Raw genomic sequence first — 7,579 nt, forward strand, 5'->3', positions numbered from 1 at the left:
AGGTTACAGCTGTGAACTGTTAGTGACAATACTCACAGATGACTGTACTAGCTGGTAAAAGGAATCTAGCCGGGTCCCATCAGTGTCTACTACAGCACATGTTCTCAAACATTAATGTGCATGAGAATCTCCTGGAGGTCTTATCAAGACATCGGTTGGTAGGATTCACCTCCAGAGTTTCTAGTTGGTCTGGGATGAGACCCAAGAATTCATATTTCTAAATTCCCAGGTGATACTAATGCTGTTGATCCTGGGATCAGAGATAGACTGCAGAGACCACGTATGTCCACAAGAGAAAGATCGTCCACTCTTTTCAGAAGCTGACATGATTGAAGATTATGCTTCTTGAGAGACTCTACCACTATACGTGTACACTGTACTTTTAATTGTACTTCTAGCTAAAATAAAAAGAAATTAAAATCATAATTTTAAGAATGCTTTCATATACATGTAGGGATCTCAATCCAAAAACAATGTTAATGCCATTTTCATTTTGCCTTTCACTAAAGGCATGTTGCAAAGAATCAAGACACTTTGAGAACCCCTGTATTATGATAATAATTCCTGAGAGCTGAAAGCTAAGGGCTTAGATGACCCATAGTTTTTATTATGGCTTATTATCTGAAGGATGGAAGGGGAAGTATAGGGGAAGAAATGAGTTTCCCAAATCGTTTTCATTCTTTTTGGCTATGGCTTTCCCTTATTCAATAAATCTAGCTTTTACCTGAGATACATTTATAGTATACATTTATACATTTATAGTATACTGCATGGACTTAGTAAAAAAAAATTCACAAGATTATCTAATGAAAATTTAATAAACAAATCCTTTTAAATGCCCCTGCTTCTGACCACTACCACCTTCTATATTGCATGAGTCAATCTACAATACCTTTAAGGCAGTAAGTTATCAAGAAGTATCACCTCTGACTTGGAGCTGATCTTTGTCATCCAACTTCCATGAAGCAGGGAAGAAAACAAACTCCCAGGTTATCCCCCAGGCTTAACCTAGCACCTGCCTGAGATGTCTCACCTCCAACAAGCATTGACAGTGGAAACTTGAAGGACAGTTGTTATTGCCACACCTTAGGGCAGGTGGAAACAAGACTATTTGTGAAGGTGAGCAAACCCAGCGCCAGAACTGCAAATCTACAAGAAGAATGCCAGGTCTGTGCTGCTGGTTGGGCCATTAGTCTTGTCACCTTGAATATTTCTTTTCTCCAGTGAGTCCACTGTTGGCAGCCTCAAAAAGGAAAGCATGGGTCCAGTGCCCCTGGTGAATAAAATAATCTATCTGATAATTAAAGAAACTATTAAAAAGCCAATTTCCCAGAGATAGGCAGGACCAACTCTCTAAAAAAGGCTTTTCTAAGGCAAACAGCTTTACATATGCAAAGATCATTAGCTCATCTTCAAACAGGGAAAAAAATGATAACAGTGTTTCTGATGTTCTCCAACTTACAAACAGGTTGTGTGTTCTATTTTGCATCTTTATTTTCCATTTTAATCTTAGAGAAATTCGATGACTGGGTTTTGGCTCATGGAACAGAACCACAGGATCTCAGAATTGGAAGTTATTAGAGAATTCTAGAACACTGTGATGTCTTGACACACTAGGATGCTACATCAGTTTGAAGTATGACCAAATAATTTGTTCCTAATGACAAATAGCAACATTTGCAAATAATTAACTTTTTAAAATGGCTTGGAGTAGACTTGAATTACTTTTATAATGTTAATGTCATTCTCTTGCATTCTAAGGTTTTCGTTTAGTTTTGTTTTTCAGCATGTGAGAAAATCTTGACATTAAAGCTCATGTTTCTGGAATTGTGCATCTCCTTGCATTCTTCCAGTAGGGGTGTTTCACTTGGAAATGTCAATGCACTTGGGTAGATGAAGAATTGCTGGCGTGACCACTACAAGGCCATAGAAATATCATGTGAGCCACAAAGTTAAATCATGTGTATAGTTTTAATGTTTCTAGTAGTCACATTAAAAGAAGTAAAAAGAAACAGATGAAATTAATTTTAATTATATTTTAATTTTACCCAATATATCCAAAATATTATTTCAACACAATCAATACAAAAAAAAAATGAGATATTTCTGCATTCTTTTTAAATACTAATTCCAGGAAACCTGGTGTGCACCGCAATCTCAATTTGGACTGGCCACATTTCCAGAACCCAGAAACCTCTTAAAGCTGGAAATGACCACATTGGACAGCTCAGTTCTAGATTGATTTCCTTAATTTATGGCAATAAACAGAATCCCAAGGCCCAAAGTAACTTGCCCAAGGTTCTGAAGCTGATTAGAGGAGAAAACGGGAGGTAATCTATGCACTGGGTCTCACACTAGCAAGTCACAGCACCTCAATTATACAGAAGTTGTTATTGATTTAAGTATTTCCCTCCTAAGAAAAAGTTAAATAAGAACACACCAACTTGGCCTTAGGGAAAAATAGTGTGATGATTAAGAACAGAGACTTTGGGGCTAGAATGCTGGGATTCCCATCCTGGTTCTTCTCTGTACTAGCTGTGTAATCTTAACCAGGCTACTTAGCTTCTCAGTGCTTCAGTTTCCCTATCTGTAAAGTGGGGATGTTACTAATACTACCTGCTTCTTAAGGTGGTATAAGAATTAAATGTATTAACATATGCATATGTATTCATACTCATATAGATATAACATATGGAACTCAGAAAAGTAACCAGAACATAGAAACTATTATGTAGGTGTGGGCTATCTATTACTAAAATTGTTCAAAATTTTATGACAAACAATTTCGGGTGAGTATAAATTATGATCAAACCCATATGCTTCTACCTGACCATCCTTCACTATATTACAAGAAAAGGGTGTAATGTGTCACCACAATGTACTTATTAAAGTGATAGATTTTAGAGCATTTTTATTTTAAAAAATATTTTGGCCAAAATGAGCTCCTGAGTGACTTTTTTAATCAAAAAATCTAAATATAAACCTCCCCATACTCCCAGTACTTGGGTTTATTAAGGTGTTAATATATTGTTTTTTGCAGTGATTTTCCTGATTTCTAAAAGGAATGCAGATGAGTTTAGCATTAAAAAGGCAACCATATATATCTGAAATCTAACACCACGCACAAAAATCATGATTACCAGATTCAACATGGATCAAAACCATTTATTTACTGCCTAGTCAGTACAAAATAAGACCTACAGTCAAAGTTCCTCCAAAGTCCGCTTTATAGTTAGGAATCGTTTTTGGATTGTCTCTCTGTCTCTCTGTCTCTCTCTGTCTCTCTCTCTGTGTGTTTTACAAACTTAGAGAAATAAAGGTCAAAATAATCTTCTTTATTCCAAAACCAGAAAATAATCCTGAAAAACATGTCCTAAAAATAATAACATCTGATTACCAAAGAAGGTCACTTTATCTAAGGAATTTTAGTAGCCAATATTGTTTGGGGGAATTCCTCAGGTGAATTTATTGGGGGTAGGTTGTGAAATGGGGTCATAGCCCCATAGTTTATTTTACAAACTTTCCTACACCGAACTGAGCTACAGAAATATGTAATTTCACCTCAGCTGGTAACATTTGTTCTCAGAATCCAGAAAGTTTTTGTGTGCTAAAAGTTGTATTATTTCCCAGGGACTATACCATTTTAGATTTTTATATATAGTGCCTGTTCCCTGAATTGGCTGAAGCCCTTTTACATATCAGTAATGCTATCATTTGAACCCAAAGATAACCCCTTTGTTGGTGGTGCTTTCAAGAATGGGGACATTTTGGGGTGAGTTATAGAGGCCCCAAAATTGTTTTCATAACATATAACTGTCAAACTATGCCTTTGGATTATCACTGGGCTTGCTGGTCTCACTGCCATTGCTCACTGGGACTACTTCTGTGTCTTAAGTAGCCCATAGTTTCCCACACAAAAATAGTAGTAATAATAAAGTGAGCTATGACTGCTTGTTGTATGTCAGATTTTTCTTCTTCTAGCTGAGATTTAAACACATTTCCCTATGATGGTATATTATTCTTTGCCTCCACAATGCATCTCTTTTCTCCTTGATTCCAGTCTGCTCTCAATCTACCTTGACATAGACCTCAGTGACCTTTTGATATCTGTTCCTCAGGTCTAAAGGAATTCTTTAGTGGTAAGCATCATTGTAATGTTTGTTGATTGTCAACATTTTATAGCCTGGCTAGAAATCTTACTATTTATTTTTCACCAGTGACTTGAAGAAGATTCAGAAAATCAATAGCTTATTTTCTTTCCAACTCATTTGAAGCAAAATAGCACAAGTAAGAAACAATTTCACTAATAACAGCAATTCAGGGATAGGTACATTAAGTACATTTTCAGGCTTATAGGTACAGTCAGTGCCAAATCATAATCAGTACTCTTCTTCTCACTAACATTGTGGAGGGAAGACTGCTAGATTCAGAATCCAAGCAGGTGAAGACGATTTCTTTTGCACTGCTTACTGACTATGTGACTTTGGCAAATCCCAGAATTTTTCTGAGCTTTCATTCCCTCATACATAAAATAGGGCTTAGGACTCCAGTAAGAGTCATTTTGCCTTCCCAGCTGAGCTGACCCTTTCTTAGTGACAACAATCCATTCTCACTTCATATCATATGGCAGGGCTCTCAGTGACGGGGCCGCAGCCCTGCCCTCAGCAGGACAAGTGACATACTCTAATTCAATCACAGTCCCTTCCCCAAATTTAAATCTTGAGTGGAGATTCACAGAATGGAGAGTGAAGGAGCTGAGCTACTTTATAATCCCATGAATCCTGGCTATTTTACTGAGTGAGGGCTTACAAATTGCTATGCGCTGTTCCATGTGTTCTACATAAATTACCCCATTTAGTTCTCACAACCGTTGAACTTACAATGTTTATCTATGAGACAGCATATCATTGTCTTAAATCAGGTTTTTCCAAAAGCAGAACCCATGGCAGAATTTGGAACCACACAGTTTCTTTGAGAAGTAATTCCAGGAGGCATCAGATGTCTGTGGTGAGACAAAGAAAGTAGAAAAGGCCATAAAGTTTATATTAATGATCCTGAGACAGCTTTTATGATGTGCCCTGTGCACTGTAACCTCTTCAAGGATCCTAAATCATGAGCAAAACTACGTATTTAGATGCTGCATGTGAGTGGATTTTTGTATGATATTCTTTTATGGTGTTTTGTAGAAATCAAGCGAGAATGACTTTTATGTTTGGGTCAGCATAGCATTCCATGGAGTGGTGTAAGTCAAAACAGTAGCTCAGAAACAGAAGATACCGTACGTTTGTTAGGACTCATAGAAATCATGTGGCAAACTGAGATTTCACAGGATATGGAATGGGAAGTTGAGCTAAGAACGTGAAATTAGTAGCAACACTATTCTTTCTTTCTAAATCTTCAAGATCTGGTAAACCCCAGATGATGTCAAACTTACATTAAGACAAATAAACACAAAGTCATATCTGCACGTCTACTGAATTTTTGTAATTCATGTGTATTCAAATTTGGGGCCAGAATAACTTCTGGATTTGGTTTGATTCTCAAGAAAATACACTCTATCCTCAAGCCCATATTGGATATGAGTTCACCCTAAATATTAAATGGCAGCTGGTGCCCCTATAATTTGTGTTTTCTTCCTTAGGATGGCACCTAATAATTCATAGCTTTGCCAAGGATTTGAGATCCGTCAAGTAGGAAATCTGAAATATAAAATTCATACTCTATTTTATTTTTATATTGCAGTTCACAAGATGAATCTCAGGAAGAACAAAAACTGACTTCATTTTCTTTCCACAGGAAGAAAAAAAGGTGGGGGAAAGGCGGGCTTATTCGGCAAACAGGCTGAATAAGTTCTGACTACATCATAACTTTTTCCAACAGCATCTTAAATCCAAGTTATTACCCTAAGTTGTTTATCTGGTACTTTGTGTTGCTTAACACTCACTGTTGGCAGATTTAGGATAGTGTATAAGTCTTGCTTTGTGCTTGAATCCTTGAATAACCTGAAGATGGATAATGGTGAAACCAGAGTTGGTTTTGAGATGTTTTTAAGAAACACAACCTCAGTAACATAAAATAGGGTAATACATTTTAAGGATGTGATCACACATTCTCAAACTTTGTGATCCATAGAAAATGAACATTATTTTTATTGCTGTCAGAGAACTCACATGCTAGATTTAAAATTTCATATCCTTGTAAGAAATGAAAACAAAAATCAACATACAAAAATCAGTAGTGTTTCTATATTCCAATAATGAACTAGCTGACAAAGAAATCAAGAAAGCAATTTCTTTAACAATAGCTACAAAAAATAAAACACCTAGGAATAAATTTAGCCAAGGAGGTGAATGATCTCTACAAGGAAAACTACAAAACACTGAAGAAATAAGTTGGAGATAACACAAGCAAATGGAAAGACATCCCATGCTCATGGATCAGAAGAATTAATATTTTTAAAATGACCATACCACCCCAAAACAATGTATATATTCAATACAATCCCTATCAAAATACTGTAATTTTTCACAAAATAGAAAAAAACCCCAAAAATTCATATGGAACCAAAAAAGAGCCCAAATAGCTAAAGCAACCCTGAGCAGAAAAAGCAAACTGGAGGTATCACAGTAACTTCAAAATATATTACAAAACTATAGTAACCAAAAATAGCATTGCATTGGTATAAAAACAGGCACATAGGCCAACAAAACAAAATAGAGAATCCAAAAACAAACATGTATGTACAGCAACTAATTTTCAACAAAGGCACAAAGAACAGGTACTGAGGAAAGGACACCCTCTTCAATAAAGGGTGCTGAAAAAATTGGAGATATATATATATCCAGAAGAATAAAATTAGACTCCATGCCATATACACATATCAACTCAAGATGGATTAAACACTTAAATACGAGACCTGAGACTATAAAAATACTAAAAGAAAACAAAAGGAACACTCTAGGACATTGGTCCATGCAAATGTTTTATGGCTAAGAACTCAAAGACACAGATAACAAAAAACGAAAATAGAAAAATGGAACTATATTAAACCAAAAAGCAAAAAAAAGCGAATAGAGTGAAGAGACAACATGTTGAATGGGAGAAAAATATTTGTAAGCTATTCATCCAACAAGAGACTAATATCCAGAATATACAAATAATTCAGCAGTTTAAAAAAACAATTCAATTAAAAGTGGGCAAAGAACATGAATAGACATGTCTCAACAGAAGACATACAAATGACCAAGTATATGAAAAAAATGCTTAACATCACAAATTATCAGGGAGATGCAAGTCAAAATTACAAAGAGATATCATCTCACACCAGTTAGAATGGCTTGTTTTTAGAAAAACAAAAATAACAGATGTTGGCAAGGCTGTGGAGGAAAGGGAACTCTTAGACGCTGTTGGTGAGAGCATAAATTAGTACTGTCACTATGGAAAACAGAACGGAGGCTTCTCAAAAAACTCAAAATAGAATGACCATATTATCCAGCAATCCCACTTTGTGGTGTTGATCCAAAGGAAAATAAATACATATATCAAAAAGATACCTGTTCTTGCATGTGTACTGCAGTAC

The sequence above is a fragment of the Mandrillus leucophaeus genome, unplaced genomic scaffold (genome assembly GCF_000951045.1).
Source record: "Mandrillus leucophaeus isolate KB7577 unplaced genomic scaffold, Mleu.le_1.0 Scaffold116, whole genome shotgun sequence".
NCBI classification, from domain to species: Eukaryota; Metazoa; Chordata; class Mammalia; order Primates; family Cercopithecidae; genus Mandrillus; species Mandrillus leucophaeus.